This window comes from Suricata suricatta, chromosome 2, assembly GCF_006229205.1.
Source record: "Suricata suricatta isolate VVHF042 chromosome 2, meerkat_22Aug2017_6uvM2_HiC, whole genome shotgun sequence".
Taxonomy (NCBI): Eukaryota; Metazoa; Chordata; class Mammalia; order Carnivora; family Herpestidae; genus Suricata; species Suricata suricatta.
In genome coordinates, this window is record NC_043701.1 from 112,976,405 (window position 1) to 112,998,645 (window position 22,241).

The 22,241-nt window shown below is 42.3% G+C and overlaps 1 pseudogene; it reads right to left on the minus strand.

Moving 5' to 3' along the window:
• Positions 1 to 17,754: 17,754 nt before the first annotated feature.
• LOC115275747 lies at positions 17,755 to 21,329 on the minus strand (annotated as a pseudogene).
• Between the last annotated feature and the right edge of the window lie 912 nt (positions 21,330 to 22,241).

Genomic DNA, 22,241 nt, shown 5'->3' on the forward strand with positions numbered 1-22,241 from the left:
AGGAAGTTAATAAATTTTGGATCTTGGTGATGGGTACATAAAGGTTCATTTTATTAGTTTCTCTACTTTGGAGATCTCAGAACTTTTCTATGATTTTTTCTGACAAAAAAGGTTTGTAGAAGGCCTTCTACTGTTAACTGCCCCTTTCTGAAATTTTACTTTCTCAGAGCTTTCTTCTAGATTTGCTTTTTTTTTTTTAATCCATCTACCTTCTCTGCCTAGGTGACTTGACTTCTATCTACAGCTTCTACCCTTCAGTTCAGTTCCTATCAGGATTATCTTAAGTTTCTCAGCTTGTCTCTTTGTTTTTAATCTGTAGGATTTCTTTTCTGAAGCCAGAAAATTTTTTTCTAAGACACAACTTATCTCATACATGCATTCTGTTCATCAGAAACATGGATTCAGATATGTGATCACAGTCACATTGAATGCATATATTTATGTTTAATTTTCCATCCCCCAAATCACACTATACCTGTGTGCCAACTCCTGGAACACAGAGTCTTACTAATTGTTGCACTTGATGTGGCTATTTCCTTCTTTCTGGCCACTCATCTTTTCTTAGGATATAGCCTTTGTTTGGGTCCCAGGAATTATCTTTTATTCCTGAGTACCACTTTCCTCAAACCAAATTCAGCCCAAATTCTTCTTACTACTTGCTTCTGACTCATTTTCCTTTTCCTCTGACTCCAGACATTTGAGTTTCTTTGCCCTTCACCCCCATTGTTCCTTATTCTTTTGGGGGTCATTAAAATTATTTCCTTTTAGTCTTGACGTGGCTTTTTATTCCCAAGTCCAGAAGATTTCAAGTTATGCCATTATGCTACTATATATGTAGTTAGCAATATGTTTGCTTATCTGTCTTCCCCACTACATGGACCAATTTCCTTGAGGTTGGGAGATGGGCTTTCATCTCCCCTATGTTTAGGGTGCTGGCACAGAAGGAAGAGTTCATTGAATGAATACCTTTTAGAAATATTCAGACACAGCACAGATCTACTTGTCAGATCTCTAAAAATTTGGTGAAACACAGTGGAAGCAATAATGAAATCTTAATATGGGTACACTAGGGTTCAGTGAATTCACAGTACTTACTTCCCAGAAGGTCTTTGTATGCATTATCCCTTAACATCTGACAGTTTCTCTCCAAATATCATCCATTTCTTCAACGCTTAGCTCAAATGCACCTTGGTTCCTCCTTAATCACTTTTCCCACCTAATCACTCTCCCACTGTTTTGAACTCCCATTACTTCTTGTACTACTTTTGTGATAATTTGAAACCTGTCAAGGAATCAAACATATGTCCTAATTCCTGTCTTTGGTGAACTCATTTTATTATAAACTCAAGGTCGCAAACTCCTGGTGTAGCACACAGATCCAGTTAGTTGACTTTTGTGTCCTGTGTCTGCCCAAAGATGGAGCATCAGTCTAGGGTAATGATGCCTGGATATTTGCTGAATAAATATCATCTAGATAGGCAAGTACAGCTATTGTACCTTGTCCAGATGACAAGCAGTGTTGAATTTGAGGACTGCTTCCATTAATTCTTATTCTTTCATTTTGTGAAGATAATAATGTATGTGACTGAGGGTTCTTCATCTCTTGAAATATATATTGTATTCTCTTAGGTAGGACTTCTGTCAGAGTCAGTTGAGGATCCATTAACCAAAGTCTTATAGTCCAATTTGGACATTTAGACAATGTCTCCTGAATGCTTGGCATTCTAACTGAAGGCTGAGTGTCTGATGAGTAGTTGAATGTCCAATATGCCTTGCTAGTTGGGTTTTCTAATGTTCATACCAATGTTTTAGAGTAGACACAGTGGGCTTGGTGGATAGACCCCACTTATGCTCTTCCTCTTCTGTGAAGTCAGCTTTTACTTGGCTACTGAAAGATAGAATGTTAGCTTGGGGGATGGAAGACACTATCTACATTAAGAACACACATTCTGGAGCCAGAGAAATTCAAATTCACAATTCTGTTCTGCCACTTACTAGCTATGTGACCACGGGTAAATGACAAATCTCTACAGGCTTCAAGTTTTTCATCTTTAAAATAGAAATAACCTGATACCCATTTCATAGAGTTTTGGTGAGAATTTATTGAGATAGTATAGGTAAATAGCACTGTGTTCAAATGCAATAATTATCTGCCATAATCTTAGTTCTTTTAGGCAGGGCAGAGAGTTAAGAGTAAAAATTTATTGAATGTCTATCACATTCCAGCCTCTGCACCAAGCACATGCATAGATTACTTCATTTGAATTTTCATTTTCATTTCTTATTTTAATAAAAGTTATCCTCTTTAGGAATATAACAATTCTAGGCCATTGTAATTACATTTTTTTGAACAAAAGTGCTCTCTTCCATTAAAGGTTGCATCCCTTTAGTATCCTCAGCTTACTTCCTGCTTGAGAAATAATATTTCAAATTAAAACCTAAATTTAAATTGGAATGTGTTGGAACTGGTGTCAAAAGATTTCTTTCAGTTTCTGTAACTATAGATGAAAGAGAATTCTCTTAGGACAAAGGCACATGACTCACAGCCAGTTTCCCTTTTGAATTTCAAGATCAGTTCTCACATGTGTGGTTCACTTACATTTAGACATATTTTTTCTTAAAGATTTCAAAGTTTTACAGCTTGGCGGGGGGAGGGAGGGCTTTAAAAACTTGAAAGACGTTGTCCGAGATCAGCAGAAGCCCTACTATACTAGAGATGAGTTTATGGCAGGAAAACAGAACCAAAAGAAACAAAGCATAACTCTTTCTTACAGGAAAGAAAAGGGAGTTGTGAAGCTACTAATTATTCCAAGCAGTTCGTGTGGAAAAGCAGAAGGGAAATAGGAGTACACTATCCTATTAATGTAAAAAATACCAGCCATAGCACGGGATGCATTCATGAGGGTAACTAGCCTACATTAACCAACTTGTGTGTGTGTGTGTGTGTGTGTGTGTGTGTGTGTGTGCGTGTGTATGCTTTAGAAATAAGACACAACTTTTATTTTGAAAAAACCACAGGGACTTAAATTAAATGACTTTGCTATTGATATTATTTTCTTAATTACTTTCAATTCAGGAAAACAAACAAAACAATGGGGCATGAATTTGTGACAGGCATTATACAAAGTTGAGGGTACAAAGTTGAATGAGATATAAACATGAAAGCTTGCAGTCTGGGGGATACGAGGGTCATGTTTCCTCCAGGTTTAGTGGGATAATCATTTTCATAAGATACACACAAAAATTATATCCTAAAGATATACGTAAAATGCTCCATGACTACAGGGAAATCTTCCAGGGAAGGACTTAAAGCTCCCCAATGACAGAAAAAGGTGTGCTATAAATCTTTGTATCTCCCGTTAATGAAGGCCTTCAAAAATGACCCTTAGACTGAAGTGGACACTGGTAGTGAAGAAGGGGGAGTTAAAGGCTTAGGCGCTAGAGATTAACTAGGGTTAAAATAAGATTTCAGTGGATCCTTCCACTTGGCACTCTTCCCCATTGATCCTTGTCAGCAAAATTGAACAAAAGTGTGACTATATTACTTGCTTGATAACCATCTTCTTCAAAGTTCTGTGAATACATGTTTTTAAAAATTTATTTTAAAGAATAGGAGGTCCCTCTGGCAACCCATCTGGCTCGGTTGGTGGAGTATGAGACTCTTGATCTCGGGGTTGTGAGTTCGAGCTCCAGGTTGGGTGCAAAGATTACATAAAAATAAAATCTTTTATAACAAAGAATAGGAAAATGGGTCCCACAGAAGGGAATAAAATTATTATTAAGATCAGACTTTCCATCACACCCCACTCCTACAAACTTAATTTACTCTCCCTCCTGACTGCAACTAACCCTGAAGGCTTACAGAACTTATATTAGAATCAGTGTTCTTGTTGCCTCAGACCGCGTATTCACTTGAACAGCTCAAGTAGACTTCAATTCAGATTTTTAAAAATTGAGATATAATTGACAGTAACATTGCATTAGTTTCAGACATATGACATAATGATTTGATATTTGCATACATTATGAAATGATCACACAATAGATCCAGTTAACATCCATCACTACACATAGATACAATTTTTTTCTCTTGTGATGAGAACTTTTAAAATCTACTGTTCTAGTAATTTTCAAATATACAAGACAGTATGATTAACTAGAGCTGCCATACTGAATGCTCCAACCCCGAGATTTACTTATTTAACAACTGGAAGTTGATACCTTTTGACCACCTTTACTTTAGCTTTGTTTTCAGTTCCAAGAAGATTTTACTTCTTAATTTCTTATTTTTAACTTTATTTTTTTCAAGTTTATTTATTTTGAGAGAGAGTGTGTGCACATGTGAATTGGGAGGGGCAGAGGGAGAGGGAGAGAGAGGATCCCAAGCAGGCTCCACACTGTCAGCATAGAGCCCAATGCAGGGCTTGGACTCACAAGCCATGAGATCATGACCTGAGCCGAAATTATGAGTCAAATGCTTAACCGACTGAGCCACCCAGGTGCCCCATTATTATTTTAAATTCTGAAACATTTAACTATAAACAGAAAATAATATAGTATGCACTGAGTTCAAATCCTTCTTCCTGAAATATATTCATTCATTGCCCTTTTAGCAAGTATATGTAAGTGATAAACTCAGTCTTTGAGAATGTCTATAACTTTCCTTCACTCTGGTACAATAGACAGTTTGGATGGTATTGAAGTCTTGAACACATTCATCAGGTTCTCTCAAAATGAAAGTGACCTTGCAAGTACCTTGACTCACATCCTCAAGCATGTGGACAGCATTTCAAAACACTGGGGTTGGAGTGCTTATTTAAGGAGGTATTTAATTAATTTACAAACCACATTATGTCCTTGCTCCATTGAGTCATTTACTTAAAACACTTGTTAGAGCGTTCTCTCTCATGTTTTCTTTATTTTCTCCAACTCTTATGATACTGACTCATGGACATTCATAAATGATTTGTTTTAGACACAAACAGGCCCCTCACTTAGTGAAATGTCAAAGCAAAATTTCCAGTTAAGTCTTTGTGAGAAGGGAGGATGGTATGGCAGAAAGGATACCAGGTGCAGCCCAGGAAGGCACCTGTTCTGCTATGTACAAGTCATATCAACATCAGCAAGTCTCTCTGGATGCGAGGTCCCATGGCCATGAGACAAGTGATTATGCTAAGTGATTCTGGACTAGTGTTGTATATTTCTAGGTGGAGGTTAAAATCTGACAAACACTAACTTCCACAGTAAGGAAGAAGATTTGGAAAGTCGGCAGATTATGGGTCTCTGTACACTTTTATAACAACTGGTCCTTGGTGTGTTCTCTGACCTTAAGTTGATGAGTGAAGATACACAGCCTCCCTCTTGCTACACATCCGTGTGCATTTGGGACACAAAACCATCAAAAGTCTGGGCTGGTCAAGGCTCAAGGACAGAAGGGGCTTTCAATTCTATCCACTACATCCAGCCACGACTGGACTCACTCCAGAAACACGAGTATGTCTTGGAGAAAATGGTGTATGTAAATGTGAACTGAAAGAGTTCTCTCACCAAGTTCTGGAGCACTCTGGTATTGAGACGGCTTTGCTGTGGATTCCACATGAAGGAGCACTGAGGTGGAGGTGGGGAGTGGAAGGGAAGGAAAAGCCATTTGAGGGGCATGGCTGCCTAAAGAAATTGGCAGAAATCTGTAATGAGGTCAGAATCAGCATGAAGCTTGATCAGACTTCTGCACATCTCTCTTTATCGTTGGCACCTGAGCTGGGAGCTGCTCTCAGTGGTGAAGTTAGGTTTCTGGCTACACCAATAGCCAGAATACAGCCATGGCCACTCCATGTGACTAACCCTACCACAGCCCATGCTCTGTTGGCTGCCTTGGTTTCCAAGGTCTTCAACCTCAAGCACGAAGAGGGACATCTGAGCTTACCCAGAGAGTAGCAAATATTAACCTCAGATGACACTTCAACATATATAGGTGGCTTTTAAGACACCCAGAGTATTTGAAGGGATGGGACAACAGAAAGGTGTGGATTTCCTAAAAGCCAAGCCAGGAATGAGGAATGAGAGTAACTACTGAGGTGATAACGTAAATGTCTTCTCATTTATCTTAATAAGCAGGCCACGCCTAAGATGTAAGGGTTATACTTCTATGATCCCCTGTAGTTATTTTTGGATCCATTTGTTACACTCCTGAGGTCAGCTCTATGTCCCTCTCAAAAAGCTACAAGCACAGATCTTAGTGTCTAAATGTTATATAAATTATTGAGATAGATTTATAAATACATTCCTACACCATTATTATCACAGTCCTGCCCACCTCCTCCCATCAACCTCCATCCTTACCTTGCTGCCTTGGCTAACTTCGGAGCTGTGCAGAAGGGCTGGCCAACCATATAAACATGGAGTCCATCAAAAGGGAGCCGTCTCCATGGCTGGTGAGATGTGAAGTGTCCATGAAGGTAGATTCTCTCAGCCTCTTCTTTGATCTTCCATACCCAAAGAAGAACAACAATGACACAGCTTTATTGGTATGGTGGGGTATGTAGCTGCTCACCATAATTATTCTCCCCCATTCCCCAGCAGTAGGATTGAAGGCAAACATACCCCTGCTCAGTAACAGTAAACCTTTGCAAAGGAATGTGGCCATGTCATTAAATTTCTGTCAAAGGAATGGGAACAGAATTAAGGGGCTACACCTTACCTCCTCTACACTGTTTTCCACTTTCCATTGACAGGAATCCATTATAAGAGTACCTTGACCATGAACATGATGGTAATGTCTGTCTAAGGGATGGAAGGAACCTGGTGTTTGACTAACACATTGGAGCAGAGCCAGACTTTTCTGTGTGAGAGATACAAAGTCCACGTTCTGGAAATATTACTGGGTCATGCGTTAAAGTTGCCTAGCGGTTACCCTAAATACTACAGTTGTCTTTCACTACTGTAGTACTATTGGGGGAAATTCCATTCTTACTTTAAGCTTCTGAATTCATCTGACTTCTCCAATCTCTCTCCAGAGCCTCCAAGCTCTTGGCTTTCGTTTGTGCCACGATTTTGCTTCTACTTGCCTTTCTGTTCTGTTGCAAAGTTCTGCCCTCAGCCAACAATAAGTCATCTTAAAATGTGACCTAAGCAGGAAAAAAAAATTAAAGTTAAGTTAGAAATTTGGATTGTGTTTCAGATTCTGGAGACAATAAAAAAATTCCTGCCACACCAGACCAGGCTGTTTGGATTAGATGGAACAGAGCATTCACAGCACGTGGTAGTCCTGAGAATACCAGCAGCTTGGAGCTCAGTTCCGGCAACAGAGCTGATGCACACCACGCAAAGGTCTGATCAAAGCACAGGTAATTCTTTGCAAAGGTTGGAATTACTTCTTAGTTTGATTAAACATGCATTTCCTAGTTTCAGAATCGAAACAAAATGCAGATTCGTTGTCTCTGAGTAAGTATTGCTCAAAAAATGTAGACTTACCAGGCATTATTAAACTGAAACATGAAATGGAATTTTGTTACAAGCTGGCTGTTGTTGGGAGGGTCTAGGATCCATAAAATGGGATTTCTGTAGGTTGACGTGGAACAGATGCTTTCATGGTCTTCAAGAATGACCCAAAAGATTGTTTATTAATTCTTTATAATGGAGAGCTCTGGGGACCCCACCTTAGCCTAGCGTTCACACTTAGCATTCCCAAAGGTGACACCATCTGCCACAATGTGGCTTCTGAAGTACAGAATATTTCTGCCAGAAAAGTTTAACTCGCATATAACCAGGAGGAATGCAGAATGTGGGACATTCTGTCTGTAAGTTGATATGAACTCTTCAAAACAACAACAAAAACCCACATCATGACTAGAGTAGCTGGGGCAGCTGATTAGATTAAATATAAATAATAAATATTAAATATGAAGCATGAACTCTGACTGGATCCTAAATTTAAAATTTAAAAACAACAAAATTACAAATTTGGAGAAGGCAATTCTGGGTTTAAAATTAGACTATTAGGGGTGTCTGAGTGGCTTAGTTGGTTGAGTGTCTGGCTCTTGGTTTCACTCAGGTCATGATCCCAGGATTGTGGTATTGAGCCCTGCACTGGCCTCCATGCTGAATGTAGAGCCTGCTTGGGATTCTCTCTCTCTCTCTCTCTCTCTCTCTCTCTCTCTCTCTCTCTCTCTCTTTCTCTCTCTCTCTCTCTCTCTCTCTCCCTCTGCCTCTCTCCCCTGCTCACTCTCTCTCCCTAACATATATAAAAATAAATAAAAAATGGAATATTAGGTGATATTGAATTAGTATTAATTTTCTTGGATGGGATAATGATGCTGTGGCTATATAGGACAATGTCCTTCTTAAGAATGCAGGTGTAAGCATTTTAGTGGTAGATGTAATGGTATCTGAAACTTTCAAGCTGTTGAACAACAGAGAAGTGTGTGTGCACATGCGTGTGTACAGAGAGGGAGAGATTGAGAGAGGAAAAGGAAATGTGGCAAAGTGTTAACGCTTGTTGAATCTAAGTAAAGTGCATATGGGACTTTATTTTATTTTTGAATTTTTTGAAATTAAAGGTTGGTGGAAGCTTGCAAGAATCTGGACATTGAATCTACCCACTCTTTGCAAAGGTTCAAGTGCCCCCAGAGGTATGTAGTTGCTCTGCCATCCAGACTTCTGACTCCTTGCCTTTTGCCTTTTTAAATATTTTTTAACGTCTATTTTTGAGAGAGAGAGAGAGCAGGGGAGGGTCAGAGAGACACAACATACCACACACACACACACACACACACACACACACACACACACACAGAATCGGAAGCTGAGCTGTCAGCACAGAGCCTGACATGAGACTCCAACTCAAGAACTGTGAGATCATGACCTGAGCTGAACTCGGACACTTAACCGAATGAGCCATCCAGGCACCCGTGCCTTTTGACTTTCTAATGCCCTGACAACTGAGTTTTGCTACCAGGACACTTAGCATTCACTTTCTGCTCATGCGATTGTTTGCAGACCCAGGTCCTGGAGAGAAAGGAATAAGGGTGCCTAGGAAGCAGGGCAGTTTGCTCTTGAAAACATGTTACCAGAAAGCGAATGGAAGTATGTGGCAAGTGAGTTTGAACCTAAAAGACCAGCTTTAGCAAAGAGGTAGAGAAGGTGAATTCTTGGTTAACCTTCCAAATATTTTCTCCTGCTTGAGCAGTCCCTCAGCTAAGAGGGGATTCTGGTGGCATCATTTGAGGTATTGGTGTGGGTAGGGTGGAGGCCGGTTAGAACAGAGCTTGCAGAGCTTTCTCATCACACAGTGGCCACTGTTCCCTCTGTTCCTGCACTATAATTGAGACTAGAACACCAGGTAAACATAACAGACCCCAGTATCCTGGTAATTCAGATAAGGAAGAGACCAGAAGCTCTGGAGAGAAAGGTAGCTCTTTGGAAAACAGAAGGAAGTTTCATATAAAGAAAAGTCTTTTGACCCAAAGACCGAGTGTGGGTGGCCATGAGCTCCCAGGCCAGCTGCCAGGGAAGCCATCATGCCAAACTCCTGATGTGCCCCTGTGTTTCATGGAATGGAGAAGAATAGGAGAGAAGCCTGACTTGAACCATTAGTAACCTTGGGGGAGACTATGTTTATATGAGTCATGTGGATGCAAGCCAAGAGCATGAAATTAGCGTTTCCAGCTAAAAATTAAACTTGTTCCAGAGATAAGGATGGTTATATATTACTAAGCACTCATTGTGTGTCAGGTATAAATGATAAATATTTTATTCACCTTCTCCATGAAGTAAGCATAAGTGGGTATTATGATGAGGTGAAGTAAATTTTCCATATCAGACACCTGGAAAATTATACAACTTATATGAAACCACATGGTGGTCCCAAAACCAATGCTATTCTTTCAGTTGACCCTTTATTTGTTCAGCATTAGGTTACCATTTAGTTGTGAAAACATGAAAATTATTAACTGACAAATGTTCCAAGATATTACCATACCTTCCTCCAACTTACCCACTAAAGGGTTCTGCTTCTTCAGTTCCTTCCCCTCAGGTCCAGAGATGTGCAGAGTGAAGAGAAGCACATCCTTGCTTGGATTTGGGAGAAATAATTCTGAGTTTAGAGGAAGGGACACAGGAGAGTCTGTGGTATGAGAGGGAGTTGGATGTGGGAGGAAGTGAGAATCATCATCAGGGTATTTGAAAGAGTCATTTATATCCACTAGAGTTCCTACGAAAGCTGGAGAGAATAGATTGGCCAGCAACTGCTCCTCCCCAAGAGAGAAACCTCTGGATGGGATCTGGAAACACATCCCAGGGCTACGCATAGTGGGAGAGTCTCCCCAAAAGAAATGTGGCCCCCACCAACATTCATGGAATCAAGAAATCATAATATGCTTAGTGATGTTGGATTTCCAATAGAAAAAGGCAAATTTACAATTTGTGTCCAGATCAGAAGTGCCTGGGCCTCGTGTCAACACAGAAACAAAGGTGATGACTAAATTAGATTAAAAATGTGTAGACATCATTAGGAGGGTGCTGGGTGAACATGGATTAAGACATTGTGGGTTGGATTCAAGTCCACCCAGAGCTAGGAGGGTCTTACATGGTAACCTGGCTTATATTTTGGAATCACAGCTGATATTGAAATGGAGGTGCACTTGCGTGCCACACTTCTGATGACAGCAGCTCATCACCTGGAACTCAGCCAGGTGTACATGTCCATGGTGACAAGGACACTGTTGGACATAAATAACTGTGTGGCCATGATGGTTGGCAGAATGGTGTGGAGCTTTCAGGGAGCCAATTAGGACAATGAGCCAAACTGGAAGTGACAGTCAGGCTTCCCCTGTCTCTCCGTAACAGCACCAGCAAGGGTCCCCAAAGGGAAACACCAGCTTCCTCCTTGTATTCCATGTTTTCCCCTGCAGAATAGCCTTGGATGGGAATCAGATGACAGGACACACAGTGTGGGTGGAAAAAGTCATTGCAGTGCTGACAGATCCCAAACTAAGGGCTCCTGCCTCTTTATGGACCGAGGAGTCAGAGGTGGGAAAAGAAGGAACAGCAATGAGCAAGAAAGTACCAAGTCATAGTGGAGAAAAGTGCCTTAGCCAGGACCCAAGGCCAAGGAGGTTTTGGTAACACTTAAGCAGTGCCTCAACTGAGGTCCCCATGAGGAAGTCCTGGGCTAGGATGCAGGTGTGAGTATAAGCGTGGGTGTCTTGAGGGTGAGGGTCGTGGCCTGAATCCTTCCCTGAAATTCTCTTCAGAAACCTTCAGGGCACTGCCTGAGCAGCTAGTCTGGTGCAGATGGAGAGTCCTGCTCTACAAAGCCTTGTAATCATCCACAGTTTTGCCTGAAGGATCCCACATGGAACTTTTGCCTATAGCTGAACTCCCCTAATACTACCCCAGTATTGGACAGAAGTTGTAGAAACTTCTCTGCAATAGCAGTTAGCCCTTGTGGGGAAGCACCATTCAAGAGTTGATGCTCCTGAGAGAGAATAAGGTGTAAGCATCATCATCACAGGGGGTAATAAGAATGTCCTAGCAGCTCACAAGACAAAGGAGTAGAAGTTGACATTCATTGTGATCTTCATGTACAAACCTGTTATTAAGGACCTGGGATCTTTCTTGATTGAGGACAGGAACACCTGTGTGGGTCCATGGCCTTTGTGCTTTTCCTGCCAAAGTAGGACTCACTGACAGTTGAGTGAACCACTGATAAAGAGAAGATGATCAATCGTTCTTTGGAATTCCTCATCAAGACTACATGTTGCCAGAAATCGTAGAGACTTGGGGCAATATAGAGATTTGGGATTGTGTCTAAGACACGTCCCAGACTTGCCTGGGGCATGTCTTAGTTGTCTTGCGTAGTTCTTAGAGCAGACCCATCGATAAGGGTTTAGATGTAAATCTCTTTTTGGAGGTGGTTCCCAAAAGCATTCCAATAGAATAGGAAGTGAGGCAGGGGAGGAAGAAAAGCCAATATAGGGTGACTTAAAAGCAGGTGACTGCTAAGGGTACCTGGGGCTCAATCCCACTAGGGACCCTTTGAGAAAGTGTAAAGAACACACTTAAGAATTGTCCAAAGAGAAGCAAGAAATCACTTCTTCCTCAATAGTTGAGTGCCATTCCTGAGACCCTACTTCCTGGTACTTGCTGCCTTTCCCAGGCACACGCCAAATGTAAGGTAAATGGGGGCTCCTGGGTAGAGGACTTCAGGAAGCCACTGCCCTGAATGGAAACTGTCTGTAGGTGTCATTTGTGGTGAGCAATGTATGGATGACATCTTCTCTAGAGCATGGACCTTAAAGATGAAAAAACTAAGGCGGTCAATTACTCCATGCCTTGTAGAGTCAGGTCTTAAGAATTATAAAGGTGTAAATGATTAAAGAGTAAATGGCTGTGCCTTTCTGGAGAAAATCTGGCAGCCCCTCAGAGGTTGTTGATGATGTCTACAGTTACTGAGATTCGCATGTCAGGTGGCTGGCCACACGTCCACAGAAGAGGGAAAGACTTTTATACAATTCTCAAGACTTCCACAAAGAAACGTACCACAAAGGATTGTGATATGTAGTTTGGGAGATGAGACCCAATGGGCCTTGGAAGGATCAAATGAGTATTTCACCCTCCATGTTCCCGTGGATTTCACAGTGAATAAAAATAATTCAAGGGGAAAAAACAAAGTGTAATGAAGTAATATCAGAGAACAAGACCAAAAAGGGAAGTCAGGTTCAGAGGTGTCAGTCCAAACTGGGATCTGAAGCTTGTGTGGGTGTGACTCGGCTCCTCGAGTTAGAGTTCCTCATCAACAGGTGCTAAACATTCGAGATGATCACCCACTTCTGGTCACGGACTTTCTAGAACAAGTGGTAGGTGATGTCTTTTAATTTGCTTCCAATTGTAATTTAAATTAATTTGGCTGGAGAGACAGAAGGAACAGACCCGTATGTTTGGTGGGGACATAGGGCGCAGGTTTTAAAACAAACAGGGACAAGGGGCACCTGGGTGACTCAGTAGGTTAAGCCTCAGACTCTTGATTTTGGCTCAGCCATGGTCCCACTGTTCATGGGATCAAACCTTGAGTGGGGCTCTGCACTGACAGTGTGGAGTCTGCTTGAGATTCTCTCTCTCTCTCCCTCTCTCTCTCTGTGTCCCTCCCCTGCTTGCATGCACACACACACTCTCTCAAAATAAATAAACATTTTTTTAAAGAAAACATGGACAAATGAAAAAGTCCTCTGCGAGGCAGGAACACTTACCCATCTCTTCTGGTTGTTAATGGGACTAGCTTTTGAGGCAGGCTGTACATGAGGAGGAAACTCTTTTGTCCTTCACAAAAATTCACAAAAGTTCGTGATCATGAACTGCTGTAAGGACTAGAGTGGTAGGCTGATGGAAGGATCCCCAGTAAATGTTGCTTCTTCCCAGATGGGAGGTCAGAGACCCTGGGCAGAGCCTTGGCTTTGATGGTACAGGAAAGGCGGCAGAAGAAATTCAATCTGTCTTTGTTTTTAGGTCACTTGGGGACTGATTCTTCCACAACTGATTCCTCCCCACAGGTCCCCGCCCTTTGTGTGGCTAGGTTAGAATGGTGGCAGTCCAGTATAAGGAGCAGAAGAGATGCTGTCCCCACGTCCAAGCTACCAGGCAGAGTAAGAAAATGCTTCTAAGTCTTTGCAGGCACAGAAGCCCCAGAGTATTTCTGTTTTAAATTAATCATTGCTTTCAGAGATGGGTAGATTGGCTGCTTACATCTTTAGCATCTCCCAAATTTATGGTTGGCAGTTTTTCATCCAAGCATGTTTGAGGCATCACTAAGCCTGTCAGAGCTGAAATACCTGAATTACACAAAAGGGCGAGGATAGAAGACTCTTAGCCTGAGCCGCAGTTTCCTGCCAACCTGGCTTTTCCCCTTGGATCAATCACAAAATTCACCTCCATAGGTTTCATGCACAAATAGGAGTCCAAAAGATCCATATAAAAAATCAGTTGGATGTTGTTGGTATCATTTCCTGTGGGTTCTTCTTTCCAGACAGGAAATTAGAGATTGGTTTTAGCTTTGTGTGAGTGACGAAATGTGTCTCCAGATGTGAGCGAATGCTTCTATAAACAACCTAAATTCCTTGGGAGAAGTAGATCCAAATGTTCTGTATTTAGTTGGAAAATCATTTGTTGCATTCATTTTAAAAAAAAATTTTTAAGTTTATTTATTTGGAGAGAGAGAGAGAGAACACAAGTGGCTGAGGGGCCGAAAGAAGGAGAAAGAATCCCAAGCAGGCTCCATGCCATCAAAGCAGAACCCGATGTGGGACTCAAACTCACACACTGTGAGACCATGACCTGTGCCAAGAACAAGAGTTGGACGGTTAACCCACTGCACCACCCAGACACCCCATGTTCCATTCTTGGCAATTAAGGTGAAAGTTCATGTTTTCTTGATTAAACAACAAAGAAAATTCTCCTTACGGAGGAAGTCGGTACTAAGAAAGTATTTTGTTCCATTTTTCCTAGTCCATTTTTCCTAGAACTGGGGAATTGAAGGTCCTGTAACCAGGAAACTAAATATCAAACTAATTGTACCAATATGTGAACCCAAATCAAGGCACCAGTGTTAGACTTTCAGAAATGAGATAATTTCCACCTGACAGTGGTTTCTCTTTCAGAAACTTTTTCTTTTTTTAATCTCATGTATTTTTAAAGAATTGGTTACATTGGTTTCAGTTGTGCAATATAGTGATTCAACAATTCTATACATTTCTCAGTGCTCAACATGGTAAGTGGACTCTTGATGCTCTTTATCTATCTCACCCATCCTCCCCCCCGCACCTGCCTTCTGAAAACCACTTGTTTTCTGTATTTAAGAGTCTGGATTTTGTGTGTGTTTGTTTGTTCTTTTTCTTTGCTTGTTGATATGTTCTGTCTCTTAAATTCCATGTCTGAGTGAAATATTTTGGTATTTGTCTTTCTCTGTTTGATTCATTTCACTTAGCATTATACTTTCTAGATCCATCCACATCACTGCAAATAGCAAGATGCCATTCTTTTAGATGGCTGAGTAATAGTCCACTATACATATACCACATCTTCTTTACCCATTCATCTGTTGATGGACACTTGAGTTGTTTTTTTTTAAATATCTTCCAATTTTGTCATTTAGTCACATACTCAGCAAATCTTTATTAATTAGTTACTATAAACCTTACTCCTTCTAGAAACGAGGAATCGAGTGGAGCAAGTCCAACTCATCCACAGTTGGTTGTCATGTGATTTCTTTAAAGCTCTGTAAGTGACTATTGCCAATTGTCTAGACAGCAAGCCTCTTATTCAGCTGCTCCCACATCGCACCCATCAGTTTCCTGTCCACGTGTTTACTCATCATTTTACAGAATGCCTGATCCTCACCTCACCCTTCAACCTCTGCCATGACTTCCAGACCCTGTTATGGCTTCATTTGCCACCCAGAGTCCTCTTCCTTAACCTCACAGTCCTGTGTTGACCCTTCCCCTTGGTGAGCGCTCACAGATAGCTCCTGTCAATTCCATCAGCACATGCTTCAGCCATTAAAGTTGTCTGAAGGAGGATGCCCCTATTATTTTCCATTAATTGTTTTTAACGTTTAGTTATTTTTGAGAGAGAGAGAGAGACAGAGTATAAGCAGGGAAGGAGCAGAGAGAGAGGGAAGCACAAAATCTGAAATAGGCTCCAGGCTCTGAGCTGTCAGCACAGATCATGACCTGAGTCGAAGCTGGATGCTTAACCAACTGGGCCACCCAGGTGCCCCACCCTATATTATGTTCTAATTGTGTCAGGGCTGTGTATCACATGGCTCTCATGCTAGATGATAAATTCTTTGAAAGTAGGAGCCAAGTTGTGTCTCTGCAAGCCCCTTGGTACTCAGCATTTCATCTGCTTGCTGGCTTCCGCATTCAATCTGTAAGCAGTCAGTAGGTATCAACTGTGCATGAGGCTGTACTGGCCAGACCCAGAAGGTGTGGGAGGGAGTGGGGCACTGAGTGGACACCCCTACTAGAGGGATTAATGAGAGCCACGCAGCACCAAGGTGCACAGCAAATGCTGAATCAGTGACGGTTGATTTGAGTCAACCACACTGCATAGAAGCAATGATTTCGTGGGATTCATATTACTGCTAAATCTGCGGATGCTCTTATACTCATGTATATTTGCCAAATTTGGTTCCTTTTTTGGACCTTCTCTGCTGACAATAGGTTACATTTTTCTTTCAACATTTGTCTCAAGTTCCACATTGGAGTTCTCCTAAGAGGTTTCGACCACAACAACAACCACCACAAGGGTCGAATAGGATGCCCAAAGTTTGGACGCACCCAAACCAACGGAATCGGAGTCTGTAAGGTGGGTCCCTGGCCTTGGTCACTAGTGTTATTTCTTCTTTCTTTTCTTTCTCTCTTTCTCTTTCTCTCTTTCTTTCTCTTTCTTCCTTTCTTCCTTCCTTCCTTCCTTCCTTCCTTCCTTCCTTCCTTCCTTCCTTCCTTCCTTCCTTTCTTTCTTTCTTTCTTTCTTTCTTTCTTTCTTTCTTTCTTTCTTTCTTTCTTTCTTTCTTTCTTTCTTTCTTTTCTTCAAATGATTCTCCTAAACAGCCAGGTAGCCAGCTCCGTGCTAAAGGTAAATGTTGAAATGAATAGGTCCTTTTGGCTCCAAAGCTTGTATTACATTTATTTCAACACTTTACTTTGCCCCCACATCCAGTCAAATAAAGAAGTCTGAAAGATGTAGGCATCCATTCCACAATACCCTGCATGACAGGGCTCTGCTCTTTCTACCAAGAGGAGGGATAAGGAAAGACATGGGGGTGTGAAGGGAGGGGACTGAATAGCAGATGCGAGGAGCATGTAGAGAGGGGCAGAGTGAGGAGACTGAGAAGTGTGTCATTGTCACTGTGACTTTTCCAAGCCATAAGCCAGCCTGGCTGTCCCTAGATGAAAATACACATACACACACACACACACACACACACACACACACACACACACACACCCCTCCACTGGGCTTGCTTCTGTGTTTCTGTATATGGCCAGAAGCAGAGTATCCTGAGAAGGAAAAAACAAGATAAAGAGAACATGATACAGGCTACTCTGACATATAGTTTGTAAGGTTTACCTTTCACTGAAAAAAATTTTTTCCTTTTGATAAACAAATTTCAGACTTCATCCAAATTGAGATGCTTTTCCTAATTAAGAAAGAAACTACAGGTGAATGAGTACTACTACTAAAAACAGTGTGTGTTGTTAACAATGTTGTACCTCCTGATGTCTTATACAGGCACACCTTGGAGATACTGCTGGTTCAGTTCCAGGCCACTGAAATGAAGCAAATACTGCAGTAAAGGGAGTCCAATGAATCCTTTGGTTTCCCAGCACATATAAAAGTTGTTTGTGCTGTAGACTATTAAGTGTGCAATAGCTTTATGTCTGAAAAACAATGTATGTTGCTTAATCAAAAGATACTTTATTGCTAGAAAAAGCTATCCAGAGGGGTGCCTGGATGGTTCAGTTAGCTAAGCATCTGACTTCGGTTCAGGTCACGATCTGATGGTTCGTGGGTTTGAGCCCTGTGTAAGACTCTGTGTTGACAGCTCAGAGCCTGGAGCCTGCTTTGAATTCTGTGTCTCCCTCTCTCTCTGTCCCTCTCGAACTCTCATTCTGTCTCTCTGTCTTTCTTAAAAATAAGTAAACATTAAAATTTTTTAAAAAAGAAATGAATATGCTAATGGTCATCTGAACTTTTGAGGACTTACAATCTTTTTGCTGCTGGCTGATCCTGTCTGGACGCTAAGGGCTGCAACTGATCAGGGTGGTGGTTGCTGAAGGTTGGAGTGGCTGTGACAACTTCATAAAACAAGACAGCAATGACGTTTGCCACATAGATTGACTCTTCCCTTCAAGAACAAATTCTCTGTAGCATGAGATGCTGTTTGATAGCATTTTACTCCAAGTAGAACTTCATTCAAACTTGGGGCCCATCCTCTCAAACCTTGGAGTATTGCCACCAGGAGTAGACTCCATCTCAGGAAGCCAATTTCTTTGCTCATTCGGAAGAAGCATCTCCTCATCTGTTTCAGTTTGATCATGAGGTGCAGCCATTCAGTCCATCTTCAGGCTCCACTTCTGAGTTCACTTGTCTTCCTCTTTCACCACATCTGTGGCTACTTCCTCCCCTGAGCCCTTGAACCCCTCAATGTCATCCACGGGGGTTGGAATCAACTGTTTCCAAACTCCTGTTGCTGTTGATGTGTTGGTCTCTTCCCATGAGTCACGAATATTCTTAATGGCATCTAGAATGGTGAGTCCTTTCTAGAACGTTTTTCAACAGATCCATCAGAGGAATCACTTTTATGCAGTGATCGCTTTACATAATGTATTTCTTAAATAATAAGACTTGAAAGTCAAAATGACTCCTTGATCCACAGGCGGCAGAAGGGACGCTGTGTTAGTGAGCATAAAAACAACCTTAATAGTGGGGTGACTGGATGGCTCAGTCGGTTCAGTGTCTGATTCTTGATCTCAGCTCAGGTCTTGATCTCAGGGTCGTGACTTCAAGGCCTGTGTTGGGCTCTGCGCTGGGCATGAGGCCCACTTAAAACAACAACAGAACAATGACGAAGAATCTTTTTTCTTGAGCAGTGGATCTCAACGGTGGACTTGAAATACTCAGGAAAGCATGTTGTCAGCAGATGTGCTTTCATCCGAGCTTTGTTATTCCGTTGACAGAACACAGGAAGAAGAGATTTATGATCATCCTTTAGGGGCTCAGGAGTTTTGGAATGGTTATGAGCCTTGGCTTTAACCTCGTGTCAGCAGCTGTATTAGCCCCTAACAAGAGAGTCAGCCTGTCCTTTGCAGCTTTGAAGCCAGGCATTGACTTCTCTCTAGCTAGGAAAGTTCTAGATGGTGTCTTCTTCCAATAGAAGGTTGCTTTGTCTACCTTGAAAATCTATTGTTGTGCATAGACACCTTCCTGAATTCTCTCGGCTACATCTTCTGGGGAACTTGCTGCAGCTTCTACATCAGCACCTGCTGCTCCACCTGGCACTTAAAAAAATTATTTTAATGTTAATTCATTATTAGACAGAGACAGAGCACATGTGGGGGAGTGGTAGAGAGAGAGGGAGACACAGAATCTGAAGCAGGTTCCAGGCTGTCACACAAAGCCCAACATGGGGCTTGAACTCACAAACCATGAGATCATGACCTGAGCTGAAGTTGGAGGCTCAACCGCCTGAGCCACTGAGGCACCCCTTCACCTGGCACTTTGATATTACACAGATGGCTTCTTCCCTTAAACCTCATGAACCAACCTCTGCTAGCTTCCTTACCTCTTTCAGCCTTCCCGGAATTGAAGAGAGTTAGGGCCTTGCTCTGGGTTAGACCTTGACTGAAGGGAATGTTGTGACTGGTTTGATCTTCTATCCAGACCATTGTCACTTCCTCTACATCAGCAGTAAGGCTGTTCCACTTTCTTATCTGTGGGTACATGGAATAGCACTTTTAATTTTCCTCCGGAACTTCTCTTTCAGATTCACAGTGTGGCTCCTGTTTGGTGTAAGAGGGCGAGATTTTGGCCCTGTCTTGGCTTTCATCACGCCTTCTTCACTAAGCTGAATCATTTCTAGCTTTTGACTTAAAGTGACAGACACGCAACCCTTCCTTTTCCTTGAACATTTAGAGGCCGTTGTAGGGGTATTAACTGACCTAATTTCAATACTGTTGTGTCTCAGGGAATAGGGAGGTCCAAGGAGAGGGAGAGAGACAGCAAAACTGTCAGTTGGTGAAAATATTGGAACACACGCAACAGTTATCGACTAAATCCACCGTCTTACATGGGTGTGGTTCCTGGCGGCCTCAAACGATTACATGTAACATCAGAGATCACTGATCACAGATCATCATGACAAATATAATGCAATAATAAAGCTTGAAATAGTGTGTGGATTACCAAAATGAGACACAGAGACACAGAGTGAACACATACTGTTGGAAACATGCCGATAGACTTGTTCGATGCAAGGTTGCCACAAACTCTCAATTTGTAGAAAATGCAAATATCTGTGCAGTGTAAGAAGTAAGATGATTTATCCTCTACAATGAATCCGTCAACTCAAATGGAGTAACATTAACATAAACACACATACACAGAAGTAAGTATCTTACCTATGACGCTCTTGGGTAGGTACTAGTTCCAAACAGCAGTTTCCAAACTTTGCTGTATGTTAAAATCATCATCTTGAAATGCCCAAGTCAAGCCTTCTATCCATTAAAGCACAATGTCTGGGAATGGCAACAAAAAATGTGCATTTTTTAATATTCTCAAGTGATTCCAATGTGCAGCAAAACTTGAGAACTACTGTCCTAGTAGATACTCAGCACAGTAAATTAATGTCTAGAGGATAAGAAGTTGGTATCTCTGTAACACAGACTATAAAGTAAATACAATGCTTGGATTTCTAAAGGATTTCTAGAGTTCACGTGTGCACTTTAAGGAACCAGTCTTGCCTCTCTTTGCATTTGTACTGAGTTGATTTTGTGTGTGAAAGGTGATTCCGACGAGTGAATGATTCCAAAGCCATTGGATGTGCAGTGTGCATCTGACCTTGACATGACGCCTGCCATTCTAACGAGGGTTCCAGAGACTAGGGTTCCCAAGGGGTGATTTGCACATGGGAAGCACCGTCTAACAACAGGGGATGGGATCCAAAGTGATGTGAGGAAGTAAAAGTCCACCTAGAAAAAGGTTCACAGCTGAAAGATGATAAAAATCAACTCGCAGGAGAAAAATTATGAGTTTTAATTAATTAACTTAATTCACTTAATTAATTCCTAATTAAATTAGGGTGATAGCAGAATATAAGGTGACACGTGATGTTCTGCACTGTCACAAAACCCCAGGACATGGCTCACTTATAAGCAGAAAGAAAAAGAGTCATGGGACTTAGCACCTGGTCACCTGCTATTACTCATCAGGCATTCTCTGCATGTTCTCATGATTAATCTTGCCATCCACTCTGGAAAGTAGGGATTGATTCTGTTTGACAGAGGAAGAAATGGAGGCTCAGGGAGTTTAATTTCCTAAGGGAATAAAACTACCAGTGGGAGAGGCCGGATTCCCATTCAGATCTGGGTCTGACATTCCTGTCCTGGGCATCGCCCAGAACCAGGAAAGCTGGTCCTTCCCCACCATGCCTGTAGCTCACCTGGCCGGGGAGTGTGTATGCTCTGCAGCAACAGACTGTGTCTTTAAGAGAACAGGGTTACTAATTCCTGTTGTTACCTGCCCAGCAGAACCCACAGCATCTGTCCCCGAGGCTGCATCGGATAGCTGGGTGGAGACAGGAAGAGATTGGATTTCCTACTTTGGAGGAAGCTGAAAAAGCTTAGTAAGAAGCTAGCACTGATTTAAATAAATGTCAATGACTGGAGATAATAAGAGCCTCTGACATCAGCGTCTCCCCCATGGAAAGCAATGGAGCCTTAGAATGTTCCTCAAGAGGCCAGAGAAGATGTTTGTTCCCATATTTACAGAAACACTGAGGGAAGGAGGAGGCATTCTGTCCCAAGTAGCTGTCTCCGGGACAGTCTCCTCCAGCCTTTTCAGGGCTTCTGCCGGCTGTGGCTGGGGAAGAGCTGCTGTGAGGAGCTAGCATGACTCATGGCTGTGCCCTCTGCTGTCCCCGCCAGCCACCCCACCCGCATCCTGGCTTTGCATCATCATTCACGATATTGGAAGGGTTCACGGAGTCAGCGCTCACTCCACTTTCCCCACAATGCTTCATGCCAGCAGTTTTTGGGCGAGGCTGCCTTTCACTGGGACAAGTCCCTTCTGCTCCTTGCTGCCAGCAGGTGCCGGCAGGCAGGGCAGAGACCCGTGTGAGGTGTGGAGGTGAGAAGTTGGCTGTGGGATTTCTCAAGCAGCTCCTCACTCACTTCACGGTAACTTTCTTGATACTCTCAACGGCAGTGGCCTCTGTTTCCAGTTTGCTTCATGTCCCTGTGGCCATTGCTGATCTTTCCACCAATGGGGACGCGTTCCAATGGCAGAAACTAGTCTGCCACTCTGATCACAGCCTCCTCTCCCTCCAGTTCCCTGACTCACACGACATCACTTTAACTGCCTCTTCTCCCCAGGTGTCACCCCTCTCCTGGTCGCAGGCCATCCCCATGCTGTGTCATTTCACCCACCAGACTCTCCTGTCAGAGTGGCCACCCTGCCGCGCTGTTTCCCCA